The sequence below is a fragment of the Heloderma suspectum genome, chromosome 7 (assembly GCF_057233095.1).
Source record: "Heloderma suspectum isolate Gila_16-S chromosome 7, 16-S_ref, whole genome shotgun sequence".
Classification (NCBI taxonomy): domain Eukaryota; kingdom Metazoa; phylum Chordata; class Lepidosauria; order Squamata; family Helodermatidae; genus Heloderma; species Heloderma suspectum.
The window spans coordinates 11974782-11996612 of NC_139464.1; the positions used below are offsets into that span (position 1 = coordinate 11974782).

Sequence of the window (21831 nt, forward strand, 5' to 3'; positions counted from 1 at the left end):
TCAACAACAGATTGTGTTGAAGGAGGTGCCAGCTGAGTATATCCTGATCAAAACTGAATTGAAACTAGTTTCTCAGACATCCCTACTGGCAGGCTGTATTAGATTCGGTTTCGGAAGAATGCCAAGGAATCAGGTGCGAACTTGCACAGCTTCCTATATGCTGTTTGTAGTGTATACAGACCTGTATAGCTCTGTATATTGGGTGGTTTACTAAATTTCTTCTTCAAAATGCAGCTATAGTGAAGGTCAGCCTTTTTGCTACTAACACCAAAGTTAGACAATGCACCATAGCTGTCCTGTACATTTCATGCTTGGACAGCTGATAAGAATGTTTCTTCTCTGCTGATTTCTCCCCCTTTCTCCTCCTTGGTGAAGTGAGGGAGGTGTGTGTGTGTCTTGTGACAGTCTTTACTCAGTGAGACAAGCCCTATAAAACCCTGGGCAGATTGGCCCGCTACCTGTTATCATCTGAGGGGGCGGGGAAGTGGACCACCTGCTCAGAAAAACAGCCCTGGGACGATGCCTGCTGCTTCATGGGAACCGGGGAACCTGCAGCTTCGAGTTGTGTGGCGTGTGTAAGCTTTTCTTTTCTTATCTGCATCCATTTTCCATCAATGAACTACATCATTCTTTCACACAAGTGGACATATTTATGTATTTGTTTAGTTATTTGTTTATTTATATATTTCATTTCTGTACTGCAATAGCCAAAGTTTGCCCAATAGCCGAAGGTACCAATATAACACGAGTTATATTGGTACCTTCGAATCTGTTTAATGTGCATCCTGGCTGGATCAGGCCCCAGAATGACACAGGCCATGCATGGCAGCCACAGCTCTGTCCTTCAGCACTTTCCCACTACTTCCTACTCCCCCGCCCAGTATCTGCCACCTGAGGCAGCAGCCTCCCTCTGTCTTATGGTAGGGCTGGCCTGAACATAAAATTCCCTGCTGCCACTAGTTGAACATACTGTCCTAAACAGAGCATTGCCTTCACTCACTGTAAGCAAGGCTGTAGATCCATGATGCATTTCTACTAGGGAGGTTAAGCAGGTGGCCCTGAATGCTGCCTGCATAGAAATAATCTACCTCACTTGTCAAAAGTTTTTGTGGTTTGACTCCTCTGGATTTTTCCCTTCTAGATTTCTGTCCTGGCCCCTTCCCCTTCACTCCCAGGCCCAGGTGCACCCTTTGAGAATTTCCATCCATGCATTTCCCCCTCTAATCTTTCTTCTCCAAACAAAGCTGGTCATGGCATGGACTGAGGACTACAATTTCAAAATATTATCCATCTGCCTCCTGCCTCCTCCAGGCCCATGGCGGTTTTATATTTCAACAACATATTAAGTTGATAAATCTCTCTCTCTCTCTCTCTCACACACACACACACACACACACACATATATATATATATATATAGGCAGCTCAAATGTGGTCAGCGTTGCATAAATCATTCTGGGCTATCTCATATTCCAGAGCTTGGAATTAGAACTCCTCTTGGGACATATTACCCTCAGAAAACCATAATACATTCCTCTGCCATGTTATTCTTCTCTCACATCCCATGCAATGAGATCAGTTTAGAATGAATCTCCAGCTCTCTTCAGAACAAACTGAGGCCCAGACTAAACATTTGAATTTCTATGCATGATAGTTTTCTTTCCCTTTGTGTTAGCACACATGGCCTAGATTCAGACTGGGACCATAACATTTGGGGTGGTGGTGGTAAGCTTTTCCTACACCACATTTTTTTTCCCCTGGAAGTCCCCCGTGGAGTGGGGGAGACAATGGAAATTTGTTTTTTCTTCTTTTCATCCCCCATTGGTGGTGGGGAAAAATGGGCAGGGGTATGGTTTAACCTCCTCCCTTTCTGGGAGCATATTGGTCCTGATGCAAATCAGGGATGTGCATGCTTACATGGAAAGTATCACGCATAGCTCCACTATGTATGATTACTCGAGCATTTAGTTTGGCCCTGAGGTGGTTGAATTCTAGACTACCTCTTCCAAATTCTGCCAGAGAGAGGTTTTTGTTTTATTTTTTAATGCCTCCCTCATTACAAAAAACAAAACAAAAAACAAACTCTTTGCCTGGAGTAAACTAGCACATCAGTGAGAGAGCCACCACTACATATTTCCCTGGTGTGCTAGTATTCTACATGAACATTCCACCACCTCATACTGTGGAATACATCTCACACATCATGACCTGAGGCCTTGTGGTGTGGGAATGTAAGGGCTAAGCTGTGGGAAGCTGTCAGGGCTGAGCTAGGAACAGGGAACCAGGAGCCCTGGCCCTGGGCACCACCAGCACTCAGGACTGAAGTGTAAGTCAGAACCAGAGGACAACCCAGGATACAGGGTTAGGAAGCCAGGCAACTGGGATGGCCAAAGAATAAGCCAGAGCTGTGGAAGTAGAAAACAGGATCGAGAAGCAAGGCAGGAATAAAGAATAAAGAAACACATGCTAAATGCACAGTGGAAGGGATTGCGTGTAGGATGTATGAGAAATTTGTTTCAGTTCATTTTTTTATCAGGACTTACCCAGTTTGCACCTTCTGGACCAGAGATGGGCTCAGATACCACCTGCAGTCGAAGTCTGTACTTTTCCAAGCTTGCAATGTGATTCACAGACTAAAAAAACCTGCACCCTGAATTCTGTGTGAAAAGAAAAACAAAACGAACAAAGCTCACAGCCTAATACAGACTCAAGTCAGAACGAGCTTTGAGATGAAATTTGGAAAACGTTGGCGAGCTCGAGTTTTGCTGATTTGCACATCCCGAGTTTTGTGTTGATGGCTAATGTTAGGGGATAGATCGAGAACTCTCATATCTGGCTTCGCACTTGCTTAGGGCTCTTTCTCAGTCTACTCTGTGCTCCTATGTAGCTCCAGTCTCTTCATTGTCTTGCCATCCATCTTCACATGTTGCTTAAGGAGGGACAAATTATTTCTGGCCTGTTTCACTTCCGCATGTGATTAGCCATATAAATCCATTTCATTCTATTTCCACATTAATCTGATTTTTTAATTATTATTTAAAAGTCTCAAAATATGGTTTTAATGCATATTTATTTAAGCCATTTTCCTCTCATAATATACATCTAAATGCTTATATGTTCAGAGTAAGGAGAACTGTGTCCCAACATCAGGAGGAGTGTGAAATCCTGTGGTTAGCTAAGTTCTGATCCGCGTATTAGTCCCAGAGGTGTAGATCAGGCCATTCTCTAATGTAGCCTTCCCCAACCTGGTGCCCTCCAGATGTGTTGGACTGCAACTCCCATCATTCTCAGCCAGCATGGCCATGCATCCATGCCAATCCAGTACATCTATAAAGCATCAACTTGGGGAAAGCTTCAGTATAGGAATTAAAAACATAAGAAGATCCCACTGGATCAGTCCAAGGGTCCATCTAATCCAGCATTCTGTTCACACAGTGGTCAACAGCTGTTGACCAGGAACCCACAAGCAGGGCATGAGTGCAAGAGCACCCCCCACCCATGTTCCCCAGAAACTGGTGTACATAGGCTTACTACCCTTGGTACTGGACGTAGCACATAGCCATCAGTACTAGTAGCCATTCATAGCCTTCTCTTCCAGGAATTTGCCCAACCCCCTTTTAAAGCCATCCAAATTGGTGGCCATCATTACACCCTGTGCAAATTCCATATTTTCAAATTTGACCATAGATCAAATTCCATAGTTTAACTCTGTGCTGTGTAAATGTGCCTTGATCTTGTTCGTTGCCCTTTTCTGCACTTATTCACAAAGATCAAATTCCCCAAACATCCCTGATGATGCTACCATTTCTAGAAACCATTCATTCGTATCGCTGTAAAACCATGTTTGTTTCCCTCTGCATTTGTTGCAGTGCTTTTGTCCCACTTTTGTCTGGCTGGCTTTCTTAATCTTATACACAACTAAAACTCCTGTTCAAGTCTTTAGGATAAACGTGAGCCTGGTCCTTATTGAGCTGTTTTAGCTTTATACATGGAAACATCAGGATGAACGATGGTTACAGGAGAGCTATTAAAAAGCAGTGTTACAACAAATGACAGCCCTCCCATCAAATGTGGCGCAGTGGCCACAAGGCATAAATCAAGCGAAGCATATTATTGGAATATGGACTACATCCATTTCCTCCCAATTTTTGCTCAATGGACCATGCATATAGCTGAGTGGTTGGCATAATTCAGCTCTAAATGCATGTAATGATACAGACCAGTGGACAGAAACCTGCCAAGGGACAGATTGACTTTGGCTAGTTTTTGGAACAGGCACTATAACACAAGCATCAAAAGCACAGTCAGAGGATGAGTTCCAGGTGACATAAAAATCTTTGAGCCAGATTTTTTTTAAAAAAATGTCAATTGGGTCTTCTCTAAACCCCCCCACCAGTGACACTTTTCATTGGGTTGCCTTGAGTGTCATTTTTCTTGATAGAAAGGTGGGGTACAAATCAAATCAAATCAATCAGTCAATCAATAGACATTCGTTATGTGAGAGCTTTGGATAGTGGGTGGTATAGAAATGAGATAGATAGATAGATAGATAGATAGATAAAATAAAATTGTGAGCTGTATGGTAGGAGCTGCAGGACAGCTTGGCTATTGCCCCAAAAGCATTGTGGAGCCATCCCTCCCCTTAACGAGCTGCAATTGTGAACAGAAATCACGGCTTCAGTTTGTTCCACATATATAAAGTTGAGTCTATGGCTGCCCTAAAGGGACAATAACTCAAGATTAGAGGCATAAAGGGCCTTTTACACTGTAATCTTGAGTCATTGCCCCTTTGAGGCAGCCATAGACACAACATTTAATATGCAGAATTAATCGAGCTGTGATTGTGCACACAATGACGGCTTGATAAGAGGACAGACGGACCCACTGCTTCCCACCAGTCACCGAGTGGGGAAACAAGCCCACTGCAGCCTGGTGAGTGGGGTCTGGGAGGCCGGATGGGAGTGAGTCCATCAGACTCCACCCCCTCCTCGGACTCCTGCACCATCGCTATTTGGGGTTGCAAATGGGGCAAGTTCTGATGATTTATGAACTGAAACAAAAGTCTCATACTGTACATCCCTTACTCTGAGCATGTATGAGCAGCATTGAATTTTTAGGGTGCATCCTATGCATGTTTAGACAGAAAAAGACATCCTACAACTCCCAGCATCCCCCAGCCTGCCATGCTGGCTAGTGGGGGATGCTTGGAGTTGTAGGACTTTTTTATGTTTAAACATGCTTAGGATTCCACTCTTAACCTCATTGTAATCATATCACCATCATTATAGGGATAAAATGGAGTTTGCTTCTGCTATCCTGCTGCTAAACACATTTACTTAGGAAAAAGCCCCATTTTGTTGTAGAAAAGACTAATATATTTGTAAACTAAAAAGCATACAATGCACATCAAATTTTCTTACATGCCTGGCTGGCCATTCCCTGTGTGTGTGTGTAGAGAGAGAGAGAGGAAGAGGAGGAGGAAGAGGAGGAGGAAGAAGGAGAAGGAGAAGGAGGAGGAGGAGGAGGAGAAGAAGAAGAAGAAGAAGAAGAAGAAGAAGAAGAAGAAGAAGAAGAAGAAGAAGAAGAAGAGGGAGAGGGCCTTCTCTGTGGAGGCCCCCACTCTGTGGAACTCCCTCCCTAGGGAACTCTGTCATGCCCCCTCTTTAATGAGCTTCCGTTGTGCATTAAAAACGTGGTTGTTCAGGCAGGCATTTGGGGTGGGTTAGGGTATTTTTTTAAAAAAAAAATTATGGTAAAATTTTATTGTTTTAAATTGTTTATGGTGGGTTGTACATCGCCCAGAGTGGCTGGGTGACCAGTCAGATGGGCGATTAATAAATGTAATAAATAAATAAATAATAATAATAATAATAATAATAATAATAATAATAATAATAATAAGAAGAAGAAGAAGAAGAAGAAGAAGAAGAAGGGATGTTGCTGTGGTCTGCATCAGCCCTGGTTGACCTTGGCATTCACATATTGGCTCAGGTGTTGATGCTAGGAATGTTTGCCATTTACCTCATCCTTTGCTACCCTCTGTGTCATTATTACTCCACCACTGGGTTAAGAGTTCCTGTATTTAAGCCCTTTGCTGCACTTCTCTGTCCATGCATATGTACAATTTCCTTTCAAAGACATCTACGCTAGTGACTATCATCTTTCTGGCCACCAAAAGCCAGGCTTATGTACACACACACACATATATGTACAGTATGTTCTTATGCATGTATATATGTGTGTGTGTGTGCGCGCACGTGCATATATATATATATATATATATATATATATATATTCTATCACTTCCTGTAGATGCACAGGCGAGGGCTTTCGTAAGTCTCTAGAGGAAGAGAGTTCCAGCAACGAGAATCAGACTCTGAGAATACCTCTTGCAGACCTGACTTGGTGCACAGAATGTAAGGACACCATTACTTCTGGCCAATCTTAAAGGCCATGGTGGAACACAGGAGTCTTAGGCATATTGCGGGGGGTTCGCAACATACGGTCCGTGAGTTGCATGTCCCCCACAGCCTGTTCTGTGACCTCCACTGCCTCCCAAAGTGTCCACAAAGTGCTGCCACCTAGACGCATTTCCCCTGTAAAGCAAATTACCCAGTGGATGAATGGAGACCTTATTTTCATGGCAAAACACACTCTTCTGGGTCTTCTGAGCATTCCATTTTGTCTTAAGAATAAGCACACCCAGTGTGTTCCTTGCTTCAGAGTAGAACTGTGGCTTCCCACCCCTTTTTTTTTTTTTTTTTTGCTGCTGCTCTTGCCATCGAACAGCCAGGCAATTGTGGGTCTGGAGCGAAAATTGCCCCTTCCCCCAAATTGTCCATCCCTGGTATATGGGGTAGAGGGTTTATAGAGATGTGTAAGTCATCCTCACCACCACCTTGAATTGAGCTGCAAAAAGACCTGGTGAGCTGCTACTAGGGATGTTGGAGAAATTTGCAACAGAACCAAATGAGTTTGAATTTTCATAGATCCAACCCACTGATTCCACAGTGGACCAGCTTTTCTCCTGTTGGGTAGATTCCACAGATGTGTGGACTTTTTTCCTAACTTTCCTGAATTTTGTGCTAAATTTTGCCCCCCTCTGCAAAAAACAAAAAACAAAAAACCAGCCAAAAATGTGGATTTTCCCCCATAGGCTAAAGCGTGAAAATGTTCATTTGGGGGGAATTTGCGTATTTGTGCACATGCAAATTTGTGCAAATTCAGAAACAAAAAAAAAAACCTGATTCTGTTAATGCACAGATGACAGAAAGGCAGCTGACAGTCCATGAAACTCAGACTGAACGGATTTTACACAATCCATATATCCCTAGCTGCTACAGATATGGCTCCTTATATAGGAAGAATTTGTGTTGTCTGTTCTCCATCTTGTCAGGAGAATTACTCAGCTCTTTATTATCCCTACATCCACCCAGCCACCTGTTAGGGATGGTGCGGGCACCCGTTTTGGTCTGCAAATCTTTCAGACTGCTGGCACCCGCGCCCCCTGAGCTGCACCTGCCGAGATCTCCCCCGCTCCCTGGCCCTCTGGTCTGCAGTTGACCCCCCCTCCCGTGCGTGGCAAGCAGCCTGCAATTTACCCAGGCCTGTTCGTCATCCCAATTGCCATGTTTTTTAAAAACATGGCAATTGGCAGTGCTCGCCCATAGATTATACACAAAATAATGCTGTGAAACTAGGGTATATGGGTGATCCGCAGTGCTTTTTGCATATAAGTCTATGTGCCCACATAGACTTACATGCAAAAAGCACTGTGAATCGCCCATACAATGTGGGGAGAGCTCAGAGGGCACCCGGAGAACCTGAGCTGGGATGTGTTCTCAACCCCTACCACCTGTGTTTCTTTTTCTTTTTTAAATTCCAGCCATAGCAATGAAAGACATCTTATTCATGGCTCTGGCAAAACTATCTCCACCTTTGAAATAAACAGTAGAGTATCAGCATGTAGGAACTTCTAGAAGGTTTCTCCAGGGAATCATGTTCCAAGCAGTCTTATTTAACAGTCTTATTTAGCAGTCTTATTATTTAACAGGTTCAGTAACCATTGGAGTTATACCACATGTTAATAGGATTCACCACTAATAGTAAGTTGGGAGGTGTTGCCATCAGCAATGAAGATGGAGGTGTAATACAAAATGTCCCTGAAGGACTTCGTGGGAGGAAAAAAAAAATCAGACAAGAAATGCAAGTTAGCTTTGAGAGGGAGGAAATGATAATCTGGCCTTAGGGTCCAGGATGAGTCTCTTTCTGGCCTTAGGGTCCAGGATGAGTCTCTTTCTGGCCTTAGGGTCCAGGATGAGTCTCTTTCTGGCCTTAGGGTCCAGGATGAGTCTCTTTCTGGCCTTTAGGGTCCAGGATGAGTATATTTCTGGCCTTAGGGTCCAGGATGAGTATATTTCTGGGCTTAGGGTCCAGGATGAGTATATTTCTGGCTTTAGGGTCCAGGATGAGTATATTTCCTTAATGCATTGCTTTTCAAACTTTGTTCTGATATGAAAGCATATCAGGGTGTTCCACAGTCAGAACCCCTTATATGATGACTTGTGGCACAGTTGCCAAGAAGGTTTAAGCTACCTTGAGGAAGAGTCTCTTTGACTCCAATAATCCAGATACCAGCACCTTACCTTATGCAACCTGTGTCAACCACAAGTCTGGCAGGCTGAGCATTGTGCTTCAAGGGTGCCCCTTCACCTGCAATACCAGCTCTCTCACCTAGTTGACTACTCTGTCAGTTGACCAACATGGTCCAATCCCTGGCATCAGAACTTGCCCCTTACCCTGAGCAACTTGTCTCACTAGAGAAGACCTTGCCTGGTTAAGCTCCTGCTCCCTTGCCCTATAATGCTGTCTTTGGAAACCTGACCCCTGCTGGCCTGTCTTGAATTATGCCGTCTGCTTCTGGCCCTTTGGTTTGGACCTTTGGAACTTTACCTCTTACCCATTTTGGACAATATTACCCACTTCTGACCTTTGGCTTACTACCTTTAGGACTTGACCCATACCCAGTCTGCACTAATCACTCTTGACTCCTCAGACTGAAACCAATAATGCCATGCACTGCAAAATCTGACCACGTAGTGGCGAGGCCCCTACTAAGGCATGACAAAAGTTTGGCCATCTGTACCCTAGAACTGTGTGGTGTTGTGCATCCCACATTCCCACACTCAAAAGCTTGCAGCACCTCTAGTAAAGATGATTTTATGAGCCCACTGAAGATGTTTCATCTTTTTGTTGTTGTTTAATTAGTCTTCTGTACAACCCTGAGAAATCTATGCATAGTTTAGGAAACATAGGACTACTCCCATGACAATGAAGCCATTTTACTGTTAATATGCAAAATACCCTAACAACACCTATGTTTAAGGCATACCCCATTCCCTGGTGTTCTATTGATCAAAGATGAGAAGCATTTTTCCCCTTTCATCTTCTTCTACCACAGCAACCCACACATGAAATCCTTGAGGACAACAGAACATACGTGATATTTTCCAATCTAGGCTGTATGACAGCCGATCATTATGCAACCAACATTCCAAGAGACAAGTTCTTCAACAGGTTTTTAGGACCCATATTAATGAAGTTATTCAAGTCTTTCTTAAAGGGAAATGTGGCATTCTGCGACTAAACAGTGTTACAGTGGAGCTCCGGGTGTGCCGGCTTTCTGACACGTGTACTGTTACTGTGCACTATGGACTTAATTGGCATTACCCTGACACCTTGGCTCAAGAATCCAGTTCGTTCTGGGAGGGATAGCTTGAAAACTTCCAGGAATGCTGTTAAGGCTCTGGAAACACCATAGAGGCACGGGAGCTATAGAATACACTTGCTTCCTCCTTGGTTAAATTGAAGAAGTCTGCTCCCTACAAGGACGGCAAACATGCAAATGATTGCCTGATTGCTATGCCGGAAGGGATGAGTAAGCATGTTTCACAAGCTGAATATGAGCCAACAATGTGATGTGGCTGCAAAAAAGGCCAATGCTATTTTGGGCTGCATTAAAATAAGCATAGTTTCCAAATCACGGGAAGTACTAGTTCCCCTCTACTCAGTACTGGTTAGGCCTCATCTGGAGTACTGTGTTCTGGGCACCACATTTTAAGAAGGATGCAGACAAACTGGAGATGGTTCAGAGGAGGGCAACAAAGATGATCAGGGGACTGGAAACAAAGCCCTATGAAGAGAGACTGAAAGAACTGGGCATGTTTAGCCTTGAGAAGAGAAGACTGAGGGGAAATATGATCGCGCTCTTCAAGTACTTGAAAGGTTGTCACAGAGAAGAAGGCCAGGATCTCTTCTTGATCATCCCAGGGTGCAGGACATGGAATAATGGGCTCCAGTTACAGGAAACCAGATTCTGGCTGAACATCAGGAAAAATGTACTGACTGTTAGAGCAATATGACAATGGAACCAATGACCTAGGGAGGTGGTGGGCTCTCCCACACTGGAAGCATTCAAGAGAAGGCTGGACAGCCACCTGTCAGGGATGCTCTGACTTGGATTCCTGCATTGAGCAGGGGGCTGGACTCGATGGCCTTGTAGGTCCCTTCCAGCCCTACTATTCTATGATTCTATGATTCTAAGACTCTCCTCTGGCAAACCATGACTACTGGATCTTGTGATACCATAGCCACTTTTGCATTACGGCTGCTACTGCAGCTACCATCACTTCTGCTTCCCCCAGAAATACAGCAGTGGGACAATCTTGCCCAATTGCACTAAAAGAGATTGGCTATTTCAACACACACTGCAGTGTTTAGGAAAGAATGTACTATAATGAACTATCACTTACAGCTAGAAATCGATAGAGCTGCTGGATTCTACTCTGGAAAAATATGGTAAAGTATGGAATAGGCCAATTTTGGACTGCTCAAATTCCAAGGTTGCAGAGACAGTGGTATCCAGAATTCAGGAGACCTAATAGAGTAAGAACAGTACAATCTGCAGTTAATTTAAGCTATTGCAATTCCACTCAAACCAATTTAGACTCATTGAAATGAATTGAGCTATAGCTGAATTGAGTTTTCCTTTCCTTTCCTTTTTTGCTCCCAAACTTTAAAACACTCAAAATACTCCCCCACAGATGAATATTCTTCTATATCAGTGATTCTCTCTTCTTCTGTTTTTTTTCTTTCTTTTTTTCCTTCTTCTCAGAGATCACTTGAATATTGCTTGGGTTCTGGTGGACCACTTAATAAAATTATGTGTGCGTGCTCGACAAATGAAAGCATATATATAACTTGTATCGTAACAATCATAGTCCTGCCTTTCTAACACAATGGATGTGCCTATTTTTGTGAGCAAAGTTCTGTGAAGTTGGATGCAATGTTTGTCAGCTTTAGTCCTGGGTCACATTCATCAGCATTCGTCTTGCTTACTGTATTTGAATGTGAGGTTGGCAAGTGATGAAAATCTCATCTCTCACAGTTACATGTCCTGGTCAAAACAGCCTTGATCTCCATCATCAGAAATGATAATGATAATGATAATGATAATAATAAGTCAATACAGGGCAAACTACAGATATTTCTGACTGTTTCACAGCCTTTCCATGAACACCTGAATGGACCTTGTGGACTGTCAGGGCTCCACAGACCACAGTTTGAGAACCTCTGCTCCAGATTATTGACCAGAGGACCATGGTACATTGGGAGGCTGCACCGTTTCCCTTGCAGGGAGAACATCACAGGTGGGAAAGACCAGCCTGGCACCAGCCATTGTCCTAAGCCAGGGGTACGGAATTTTGTGCCATCCAGATATTTTGAACTACAAATCCCATAATCCCTGAACATTGGCTATGCTGGCTGGAGTTTATGGTAGTTGTAGTCCAGAAAGTGTCAGAACCTCAGGAAAGGAGGAAATGGTTGTGTTGGGGTGGGGGTGGTCATCGGTAGCAAGCGGAGATGCCATGGCTCTGCCAGATGCAAAGGCCTCTCAGCTCATAAGAACATCAGAACAGCCTTGGATCAGACCAAGTGTCCATGTCCATCTAGCCCAGCATTCTATTCACACAGTGGCCAACCAGCTGTCCAGGTGAAACCCACAAGCAGGACATGAGTGCAACAGCATCCTTCTGCCCATGTTCCCCAGCAAGGTGAATGAGTTAGACAGGCTCAGAGACCCATCTAATGTAAAAGGCATAATCAGAAGTTGGACAGGCTTAAAAAGCCTCTGCTGTTGTTCCCACCATGGTGGGCTATTGCTGGCAGGGCTTAGAATGGCCAGAGGTGCCCTAAAGATTTTTTAATTGAGTTGCAGGCTTGCAGCCCTGCTGTCAAGTACTTCCTCTTCCATTCTGGCATTGAAAACCGATCTCCCTCCTTCATCTTTTGTCTGCACTCTGTCTGTTTCCTTTGTGTGTCTTGTCTTTTGGCTTGGAAGTACGGGAGCAGGTCCTCTATCTTCTTTTGATTTATACATGCACCCGTGTAGTGAAAAAAAAAGGGGGGGGACAAGGAAGTAATTGAGCATGCCCATGGCCACTGAAGTCATCTGCATGGCCACACCCACTGATGTCATCACCCCAGTTCCGGCCATTTTGCTTTTCTCCATGCACAGCACAGCTCCATGGGCTTTTTCTGCTGGGGCCCCCAGTTGTAGAATGCTCTCTCCTTGAAGGCCCGATTGGTGCAGACGCTGGTTTCATTTCAGCACCAAATTAAACCATGGCTTTTAATCAGAGCCTTTGAGGGCTAATTGGATTCCCTGAGTTTGCACCCTGTTTTAACTGTTTTATTGGATTTTAAAGAGGAACCAAATTGATATTCAAATACTGAATATCAAATATTTATATTTCATTTCAATACTCAATATTTGACCAAGCATACAGTCATAGACATAGTCGGTGTATTTATACACTGAGTTTTCCTCAAATACATCTTGTACAAAATGGTTGACAGAAAATAGACAATTTAAATACATTAATAGCACAACAGCCATAATAATAATAATAATAATAATAATAATAATAATAATACAGCATCCCTACATATGCCTGCCCAAGGACTGAGATCTGTTGGAGAGCCCCTTCTCTGAGTCCCACCAGTGCCAGACATACACTATGGTGAGACATGGGAGAGGGCCTTCTCTGTTGTGGCATCCCAGTTGTGGAATGCCCTCCTCTTGGAGGCCCGACTGGTGCAGCCATTGGTTTCATTATGGCTCTTATCTTTATTTTAGGGATGCAAGAACTCACCCTAGCTCAGTTTCTCCAGGCGCTCGCCAAAGCAGTGCCCCTGCTCGCCCCCCCCCCCCGGATGGACCTGCACTTGGGTCACCCATGAACTCGGCAAGTTCCCTGAGCTCACTGCGATCCCATTCGGTGAGCACCCACCATTTTCATGCCTTTGATTGCTATGTAAAACAGGAAGTTTAAAAAATGCACGTATTTAAATATGCACAGTTTGGAGTTGGGAAAGCTAAATAAGTGCAATATTAGAGGTGAGTCCTGGAGAACGTGAGTGGGAACAAGCGGGTGTGAGCAGCGGGGGAAGCAAGGACAGTGTCTCGGTAGGTACAGTCCAGGGGTCACAGGCAGGGGGATCCCGATGAATTCCCGGATCCAGTCGGCCGCCTGCGACATCCCTAATTTATCCAGGTTCATTTATGTGGCACAGGTCTCCTGCATGGAGATGACACCCCCCCCCCCCCGTGATGCCTGGCACTCAACAGGCCCTGGAAGGAGAAAATGCTCTCTCCAGGACTGTCCAAGTTCTCTTCTCTGTGCTGAGACAGGCAGGGAATTGTGTGACAGAAAGGGAAAAGGGGTGGGACAAGGAAGTCATTGAGCATGCCAATAGCCACTGATGTCATCTGCATGGCTGCACCCACTGACATCATCACCCCAGCCCTGGCCATTTTGCTTTTCTCCATGCACAGCACAGCTCCATGGGCTTTTTCTGCTGGGGCCACCTGGTTGTGGAATGCTCTCCCCTTGGAGGCCCGATGGGCACAGACGCTGGTTTCATTTTGGCACCAAGTTAAACCATGGCCTTTAACCAAAGTCTTTGAGGGCTAATTGGATTCCCTGAGTTTGCACTGTGTTTTAACTGTTTCTTATATTTTTAATTTGTATTAGCTAGATGAGGGATCAATCCTATGGCTGCTAGTCAGCAGCCATAGGATATCTGGTTTTCCAGGAACCGACCTCGGAGCCTGTGCGCCGAGGTTGCTTCCCGGAGAACCCCCCCTTCCCCCCCTTCCAAGCTGCCTCACAGGCAGCACAGAACATCCCTGCACTCTGCGCTCTGAAGAAGAGTGCAGAGAGGCCAAAATGGGGCATTCCAGGGGGCGTTTCAGGGCAGGGATGGTGGAAATGCCAGTACGACACATCCTATGAGTCATCCGGCAACCTTCTCCCCCACTCCAGCTTCCCATAGCTAGACAGCTGAAATCAGCTGTCTATCTGAAAATGCAGGGCAGGAGGAGCATGGAGGGAACGATCCCCTCCATGCTTCTCCTGCCCTGCATTGGATAGGCAGTTGCCTCCGAGTTCGGAGGTGGCCACCTATCCCTATAGGATTATGCCGATAATGATTTCATGTTTTTACCTACTTAAATTAGTTATTGTTTTATACTGTTTGAACTGAATTTAGCTGTATGCCACCCTGAGATCTTAATGATATAGCATGGGATACGAATGTTTTAAATACATAAATAGATAAATAATAAATAACATTGACAGTTCAATGATTAACACTTGATTTAAGACATATCAAATTTTCAAATGAGTTTAAAATGATATGGAACATCCACTACCAATAAGCAATCCGTTTCAGTTCAGCACTTCATATTAAGAGGCCTAAGAAAAAAGTGCAGCAAAAGATGATTTCATATATATGCCAGTACAAACTAATCCAGCATTTTGTGATGTAATTTTATCCAGTGCTTTTTTTTCTGGAGAGAAAGGTACTGGAACTCTTGGATTATGCTTCCTTAGGAGTAGATAATGATTAAATCATAATGAAGAGCATTAAAATAGTAGACAAACTCTCTCTCGCTAATAGAAGAAAAGGTGCTGGGACTCCGTTCTGGTGAGTTCCACCAGAAAACAAACAAACACTTATTTTGTCTAATACATATTAGGAAAATTGCTTGCAAAAAAGTTATATTGGGTAAAACAGCATTCAAGAATGTGTGTATTAGGAGAAACATACACAAAAATGCATACACATGTTCATACAGACTCATGCAAATGTTCATTTAAAAAATCTCAACGTTTGGGATAAACCAAACATAAGCCTGAAAAATTCAGAAACTGAGAGAAAACAAAACTGACATATTCATTTATCCATGATTGGTACCTGACTTTTCAGCTGCAGTTGGCTCCCACATTGTTTATGGATGTCTTTTCTGTAGGGAGAGGGGAGAAATTCTTTCAGTTCCCATTTTGCCTAATTTCACACTTTCAAACCACCGTGCAAACTGAAACTCAGCAACCCCTCAAAATTTGCAATGCTCCAAATTTTGCAATGGTGTTCTCCAATCAAAATGCATAATATGTATATATTAGGGGAAGTGTTGTGCAATGGTGTTCTCCAAGTGTTTTGCAATGGTGCTTTCTAATCAAAAATGCATAATATGCACTTTTGCTTAGTATAAAATGCACTTTTTAAATTATTATTACCACTATTACTGGTTAGTAAGATCTTTGGCTGGTTAAATTGTTAAGCTTTGTTAGCTGAAGGGCAATATATGGTTACTGGAAATCAATTGTAGGCCTGCTTCCTTGCTATAAGACTGATGATATGACATTGAAATGTTAGGTTGATTATTTAGGCTTTACTGAATTGTAATATTGCCAATGTTATAGGTATAATTTTTAAGCAGAATGGGATCTGAAGTTTCTGTGTAATGGAGTTTAAATTTAATTTCTTTAAATAATCCTTTATATTTTTTCATGTTTTTTTTCCTTCTCCTTCTGTTTTCTCTTTCTTTTCCGTTATTCCTGTGTCCTCTTAAGAATATTGTATTGTTGGGAAATTGTAGTTATTGATTAGGTTGTTGGTATTGTTTATTTCATTTATAAAGTTAAAAAACAGAATAAAAGGTATTTCTTTTTAAAAAAAAATGCATAATATGCATATATTAGGGGGAATAATGTTAAATGCATTATTTTAGGAACATCAGTTGCAAAAATGTGTATAATAGGCATGAATGCACACAACAATGCATGTATTATGAGAAATGCAAACAAAAAAAATGATATGGACACTTCAGCTGACCAAAACAGGGCAATGAGATGGTTAATGGGGATTGGCCACCATGATCATATTACGCCAGTACTTTTCTATCTGCACTGGCTGATAGTCCATTTCTGGGACTGATTGAAAGTGCTGATATTAATGTTAATACCATGGCTTAGGGCTAGGTTACCTGAAGGTTCATCTCCTTCTGTATATACCTGCCTGGACCCTAAGATCATCTTCAGCAGTCCTTCTCCAGAAGCCCCCACTAGGGATGGACAACCCCACCCCAATCTGGTATCAACAGGCTCCCACTGAAGCTCTTCTCCTGCTCAATCCCCCTTGGGCCTGCACTCAAGCCCCCATGACCTTGCCCAGCCACCCGCACTCACCCTGGATCCCATCTGCAAGCACGTGCCATTTTACCAAGCTTATTTTTACAGGGATTTTATGCCTCTACTATTGCCTCTACTATTGCCTCATTTATGACTCTAATATTGTGTAGATCAGCCTTTCCAAGCCTGAATTTGTGCGTATTTAAATATGCACATTTTTTATGACCTCCTTTTCCCCCATAAAACTAAGCTTGGCAAAATGGCAGGCGCTCATGGCCGGGTCCGAGTGAGTACGGAGAATGTCTGGGAAGGTGCGAGCAGGGGCGAGTGAGGCCAGAGGCTTGGCGGGTGTGGTCCAGGGACACAAGTGGTGGTGGTGGGGAGCCTGATGGATTCCTGGGTGCCAAAGGAAGTGAGCTTGGTGGCAACTAAGAAGAGTGCCTTTTCTGTTGTAGCACCTGTCAGGAGCGCCCTAGCTGCCACTTGCGGTCCCCACCAATAGCCAACTCAGGACACAGACGACGAGGATCCTTTCTGAGACTTTATTCCTTTATGACTCTTTCAGATACTAATCACTAGCGACTAAGCAAGGAACAGCCCTGGGGAAAGATAGCAGAATAGCCTAAGCTCCAGGTAAGGCAGCTGGTCCCCGTTTGAAGGAGAACCACGGGAAGACCCTGAACTTATGGGCTAGGGAGAGATCCTCCCTCTTTCCCTTGGGTCCTTGGGACGCGACTGTTGTTTGCGCGCCAAATGAGCAGAGCGCCTCCTTTCCGCACCCTCCATCTGTCATTGCTCCCTGCGTCGGCGCCGAGCATCCAGCAAGCCCCCCTCCAGTGCTCTCTCACTGCCAGGGTCACTATCTATCCCAGGAATGCCGGCAGGAGGAATCTCTGCCAGCTGCTGTGCTTGTGAGAGATGAGCGAGCTCCTCTCCCACCGATTGCTGTTCCTCCTCAGAATCAGCACTGCTCTGGGGCTCTATGGGCTCAGACTCCACCCTGACAGCACCCTGGCTGTGGAATGAGCTTCCCAGAGAGGCTTGTCTGGCACCTACACTGTGCTCTTTTTGGTGCCAGATGAAGACTTTCTTATTTTCCCAGGCATTTTAGTCGTTCCGTTTATGTTCTTTGAAACCTGTTACTCTAGTTTAAATCTTTGCACTGCTGCTAGGTTTCATGTGGTTATCATTTTTATTTTATACTGTAGTTTTAAACTTTCATATTGTATTTTATCGTGTTGTATTTTATGATGTTAGTTGTTGTGAACTGCCCAGAGAGCTTTGGTGATTGGGCAGTATAGAAGGGGAATAAATGAAGTAAATAAATGCAATTAAAATACTTAACACATTTTCATGTGAACTTAAAAAAAAAATATATTCTTGAAATGTTTGGGATGAATCACATTTATGTTTGGAAAAATTCTCAAAGTTTGAGATGAACCAAATTTCAGATAGGAAAAAGAGAAATCTCTGAGAACTGGAGAGAAACAAGAAAGGAACAAACAAAAAAAGATTTGTCCATCTTCTGGTCCCTGGCAGCTGATGTCCTCATAATCTGGATTTCAGGCTGTTCCCTCCTTAGGGAAGGGGCAGAAAGAACATGCAGATGGGCTGGCTAACTGTAGAGATGCCAAACCACAGAGGCCGGCCTTCTGCTGATCCGTTCAAACAGAATAGATGAAGTGTTACCCGGTATTAAGTCCTTCCTGCCTGCTCTTAGCATCAGCTTACTAGAGTCTTCGGAGGAAAACTTTTCACAGCCTCACCACCGACAGTCTGCTAATGGGAGATGTCAGGGATTGAACCTTCAACCTTCTATATGCAATGCATGTTCTCTATGACTGAAGGATGGTTCTTCTGCCTGGGAAGAGTGGTTAAAATAGATGGATATCCTTCAGGCCACAGATATCTATTTGTATAGTTTACTTGTTGTACTCCTGATGGAATCTCATCTGGTTAGATGCCTGATAAGATTGATGGAAAACTAAGCCCTGTGGAAAACATCTCTTTTGAGTTCCTGGGCATATAATTGAAGCTTACCTGAAACCTTTGATGAGCAATCAGTAGCTTCACCTTTTGAACTACACAGCATGACAAGAGATCTGATATTTTCATCTAAACTTTTCTGTCACAAAGTCTCCGAAGCAGCTGAGGGATCAATATTGAACATGCCAGGCTGTTGGCTTTGACCGAATGTCATTCCCTGTGTGAGAATATTGTCGGTAACAGAAACAAAGGTACTAAGTGGTGGCATGTCAGGATGCTGGAGAAATTCATAGGGATGTTGGAGAAATCCTCCATGGACCCCAATGAGGCTGGATTCTATTGAATCCGGCCCCCCGAAGTCCGTGGGGGATTGGATCTCCTGCCTTGTCCTGAAGGACGAAGTCCTCGCCGGTGGATCTTCCCTGCCGCCAGCTCCGAAGCCCCAGCGATACAGCCACCATGGCTGTATCGCTGGCTGCGCGGATTGACTGAGGATGCAAATGGCTGCATTTGCCTTAAACTAAGGCCTTTACAGCCGCAAATGGCATCCCGCACGCCATTTGCAGCTGTGGTTTTCATTAACGTGATAGGCTATGCAAATATTTGCATAGCCTATCATGTTAATGAAAACCCCGGTGCAAATGGTGTCTAGGATGCCATTTGTGGCCGTAAAGGCCTTAGTTTAAGGCAAATGCAGCCATTTACGGCTGCATTTACCTTAAACTAAGGCCTTTGCGGCCACAAATGGCATCCCGGATGCCATTTGCATCCAGAGACTCACCCTGCCTAACCCAGCAATACGGCCATGGCAGCCGTATCGCTGGGGCTTCGGAGCCGGCTGGCAGCTCCACAGAATCGCCATGGAGTGGAGCTGGCCAAGGAGGGTTCTGGAGGGGAGGAATCATCACCCACTATGCTATTTGTGTTCACCTTTTTTTCGCCGTTCTAGCCTATGTAAATATTTACGTAAGATAAATCGGCAAAAAATAGGGAATGCAAATGGCGGCTGCCATAGCCGCCGCCATTTGCGTACGCTGCATGTTTTTTTTTTTTACCCAGCCGTGATAGGCTACATAAATTCTTACATACCCTATCATGGCTGCAAGCCAGGATGGAAGTGGCAGCGGCAGCAGCCCGGCTGCTGCTGGCCAGGAGACCAGCCGCCGCCGCTGCCGGAGCCACTGCCGGAGCTGTCACTGCCACATCCGCTGCCGCTGCATCTGCCTCAGGTAAGTACAGTCCTGGGGGGATTCCGCAGGGGGACGGGGGGGGGCAGGAGGCCATTTCACCACAGATTCCGGGGGGCCGGATTCTAAAGAATCCAGCCTCACTGGAATCCGTGGCGGAATTCTCCGCCAACCCTATTATTTGCATATTTTTTTGCATGGCGGGACATTTTTTTGCATCCATCTGTGAGTGGACGATGGAACAAAAGGTGTCTGACAAACCACAAAACACAGACGGAGCGGATTTTACTAGGGATGGACGAAAGGGACTTACCTTGTCCCGCAGCTTGCTTCGCGGTGGGGGGGAGGTGCTTCGGTTCTCCCCCCAAAGTTCAGGCGAGGGGGGGAGGTGCCCCGCCTCGCCCGGCCAAAATTCAGGCTGGGGAGGAGCGCCCCATCTCCCCAGCCACAAAAAGAAAAAGTAAAAAAAAACAAAAAAACACACACCCGGGATAGGCTACGTAACGATTTGCATAGCCTATCATGGCTAGATTTCCAAAGTCAGCCATGATAGGCTACGTAAATCGTTACATAGCCTATCACGGGTGACTTTGGGAAAAAAAAAAGTGTACGCAAATGGCGGCGCCCCATGGGCACCGCCATTTGCGTTCCTTATTTTGGCACGTCTAGTCTACGTAAAGATTTACGTAGACTACAGCGAAAATAAGGGCAACGCAAATAGCGTTCCCTTATTTTTGCCGTAGTCTATGTAAATCTTTACGTAGACTACCCCTGTCCAAATAAGGAACGCAAATGGTGGCGCCCATGGGGCACCGCCATTTGCGTACGCACTTTTTTTTCCCCCCAAAGTCACCCGTGATAGGCTACGTGACGATTTACGTAGCCTATCACAGCTGACTTTGGAAATCTAGCCATGATAGGCTACGTTAATCGTCACGTAGCCTATCACGGGTGTTTGTGTTTTTTTTTTACTGTACTTTTTTATTTTGTAATGGCGGTGGTGGCAGCCGGTCGGGAGACCGGCCACCGCCCCCACCCCCACCGAACCGCCGCCGAACCGCTGCCAGGACCCGCTGCCGAGAGGGACATTCGCCAAAGGTAAGTCCCATCCCGGGGGGGTGGGGGGCTGGCGGAGAATTTCCCCAACACTTTCGGGGAGCCGAATGCGTCGGCACTCGGCCTCCCGAAGATTCATGGAGAAATTCGTGGGTGACCAGCCAGATGGGTGATTAATCAATTAAATAATTAATAAATAAATAAATTTTCCACCATCCCTAGATTTTACACAGTCCATATATACCTAGAGGCATGTCATGGGCCAGAACCAGGTTGTTCCCAGGACAATGGTTCATGATCCATGTCCCTGCTCCAAGTTCCACCTGTGAGATCTACAGAACCATCTTAGAACATCTTATGCTGAGACCAATGTTCAGCTTGTGCCTTCAGCCGATCAGCATCCAAATATTTACGTAGGCTAAAACAGCGAATCAAAAAGGGATGCAAATAGCGCCCGTTACGCTATTTGCATTCCCCTTATTTTCGCCGTCTTAGTCTATGTAAATTTTTACGTAGACTAAGATGGCCAAAAATAAGGAACACAAATGGTGGTGGCTGTAGCCGCCGCCATTTGCATACGCTTTTTTTTTTTTACCCAGCCATGCTTGGCTACATAAATCTTTACATAGCCTATCACGTCTGGAAAAAAACAAAAACAACAAAATGACAAGACTGCAAATGGCGGCAGTGGCAGCCGGTCGGAAGACCAGCCGCCGGAGCCGCTGCCACCTGGAACATCCGCCCCAGGTAAGTCTCATCCCGGGGGGGATCCGCGGGGGGGCAGGGGGGCAGGCTGTTCTGCCACAGATTTGAGGGGGCCGAATGCACTGGCATTCGGCCTCACCAAGATCTGTGGCGGAATCCTCTGACATCCCTAGTTTATAGGCAGAATTTGATCAGAAGTGGTCTGGGGAGGCCTCAGCCTGTTCATGTCAGAATCTGTGGGAGTATCTCTGTCAGCATTCTCAGAAAGAAAGCAGGGGGGAGTTAACCTACTGTCTAGCTGCTGGTTTGGCTTTGGCAAAAAGGAGGCTAGAAGCTTCTTCATGAGAACCTTATGGGGGC

At 44.8% G+C, this 21831-nt stretch overlaps 1 long non-coding RNA gene across 1 annotated transcript in view; it reads right to left on the bottom strand.

Moving 5' to 3' along the window:
- The window catches only part of LOC146339338 (uncharacterized), an 86045-nt gene that overhangs the window by 16338 nt on the left and 47876 nt on the right, over positions 1–21831 (bottom strand). The window contains exons 3-4 of the long non-coding RNA XR_014784554.1: positions 15321–15369; positions 2543–2656 (exon numbers count right to left, since the gene is read on the bottom strand). This is a non-coding gene — a long non-coding RNA (uncharacterized LOC146339338). The remainder of the gene's footprint in view (positions 1–2542; positions 2657–15320; positions 15370–21831) is intronic.